Below are 2476 nucleotides of genomic sequence, written 5' to 3'. Positions count from 1 at the left end.
TTTGATCCTCCGAGGCAGAATTGAATCTTTATTGAGGGCTGCTGTGTCTCTGAGTGTACATTGCACTCGATGAATAATAGGCCATTCTGTGACGCATTCCACATTGATCCAAAGCCCAGCTTTCTCTGGGAGTGACCAGAATACAAGCAAAACCATCTTCAACCTCAGATCAATCCTCATAAGGGATCTGGCAGGGAAGCAAATGCCAGTCTCTGCTCCAGGGCCCTGTCCCTGCATCTCTGTGGCTCCTACTTAGAGCTCCAGTGGCAGGAGAGCAGATGCTCTAGGGCAACCAGTCTAGTTTGAAGCCCAGACTTTGTCAACAGCTGGACATACCATGAGGGTTCAACAAACAAGCAAGTAAAGAAGCCTGGGGTGACTCATTTCCTATCAGAGGAACATAGTTTGATGTCTACATCATGCACTGGTCAAATTTCCATTACAGCCTGATCTGGCTGTTGGTTGGTTTCCTCATTAGTTTGCCTAAGAAAGGGTGCATCAGAATCACAGGCATCATGATTCTCTCAGGTACCATCTAAGCCTTGATAAAGTGACACAGACAGTAGAAGCTTTCAGAGCCCTTCGCAAACCAAGGGGCAGTCAGTGGTGGGTGTCCTCTGCGAGTATCAGGGGAGAAATGCAGCCAGGCTAGAACACTGTGAATGCACACAGCTGGACGTGTTCATTAACCAAATCATGTGTGCAGTGGTTAGACACACCGACAGTGGAGGCTTGTGCCGGTCTCATTACATTGATTCAAACCCATTTGGTGACACCAGGATGTTATCTAAGCCTCAAATGGCTTCCCTCTGATGCCTTTTCAGGCTTTGCCAATTTCTTTCTTGTGTGACATATTGCATGTGAGTGAACATCACACAAATGAGGTCCGAGGCTCTGCTTAGTGTTACCCTGAATTGGCTGGATACACAGCAGGAACTGCAAGAGGTGGTAGAGAAGTGTCATTCTCTCCTTTATAATGAGATTTCTCTTATACCAAGCATCAAGGCCTCCATGACAAAACTGAAGATAAAAAAGACTGTCCTGGAAAAATGAAGGTTTCTTGTAGCTACTCACGTTAGCCACCTTATTTGTAGATAACAGGAGTAGTTCTGAGCACAGCATATGTGGAAGAGACAGACTTTCCCCAGGTATCTGCAAGTTAGAGAAGGGCTGGGACAAAATGGTGACTCAGCATAATGCTGCCTCTTCCAGGGTTTTGGTGACAGTTCTTTGCTGATGTTCAGACAGTCCTGTAGAGAGAAACAAATTGCCAAAATAAGATACAAAGAGCTGAATCTGTTGAGCAACAGTGTAAAGAGTGGTATGAGGGAGGACAGGAGAAGGCAGGGTGAGGTGAGGGTGGGCAGAACTAGAAATTGTAGCTAGGATTAAAAGATGAGGCAGGAAGGAGAAATGAGGCCAGATGAAGGGATCATAATAGAAATATAGAGCTAGGGGGCATTAAAAGCGCTGTGTGAATGAAGACAGGATGGGTGAAGCAGTGGCCTGGGAGCTCACGGGTACCAGGGTGCTGCTCACACTGAAGCTCCAGTTTAGCCTGAGCACTTAGCCAGCTCCCCTGATCCTTCCAGCTCTCTCAGAAGCAGCAGTTGGATCCTCTGCCTGCCTGCCTCCTGGAGAGAGCAAGGGAAGCACATGCTCATGGATCAGCCCTCAGAGCTGAGCCTCACTGCTGCAGTGCTGACCCAGCCCACATGTCAGAGATGCAGAATTGTCACAAAATGTAGGTCAGGGGGTGAAAGTCCCTTTTGCAGGTTTAAAGGTCTCAGCCCTTTGATATTTACTCCAAAGGATGATATATTCCTACTTAAGGCATGTTATTCCCTTTTCTTGCTTCATGTTAGTTGGCAGGTCATCATTTTCCAGGAGCCCACTTCATGTGACTTACAGAGGCACTAAGAACTGAAGCCACTGTGATTGCACTGCGAATATGCACAGCACTAGGGCCACCAAAAATGAAGCAATCAGTGTCTGTCCTTAGACTCTCAGAGCCAGTCTTTTGCCTTCTGGCCTTTACCACTACAGGACAAGAACAGTACCACTTGGAGCAGCAGTCCATGGTGAGAGAGGAGTCCCTCAGTCTTGGAGATGAGCGCACTAGAAAGCCCAGAAAGAAGGACACATGAGGAAAGTGTTTTGCAAAGTTGAAGCCAAGGATGCAAATGTGAAGGAAGCAGTGAGTAGAATCATGAAACAGTAAGCATCAGAAGGGCCTAGTGGAAAAGCAGCACATGCTCATGTAACAGTAATGTGACTCCAAGCATCTATCAGGATGGTGGATGAAGGCAGAGTGAGGTGTTTCACGACTTCTGAGCTGACTTTGCATCCTGGGTGGTTGCTGCCATTTGTTTTCTTCTTCTGTGATAATTGTACGTCGTTTCTCTGCATGGTTCACTGCACAAATGATTTCACATACCCGCCCGAGCTGTGCCTTATTGTATTTTGTTTAAATATG

Source organism: Acanthisitta chloris, unplaced genomic scaffold (genome assembly GCF_000695815.1).
Source record: "Acanthisitta chloris isolate BGI_N310 unplaced genomic scaffold, ASM69581v1 scaffold30658, whole genome shotgun sequence".
Taxonomy (NCBI): domain Eukaryota; kingdom Metazoa; phylum Chordata; class Aves; order Passeriformes; family Acanthisittidae; genus Acanthisitta; species Acanthisitta chloris.
This window is presented reverse-complemented; position numbering follows the sequence as displayed.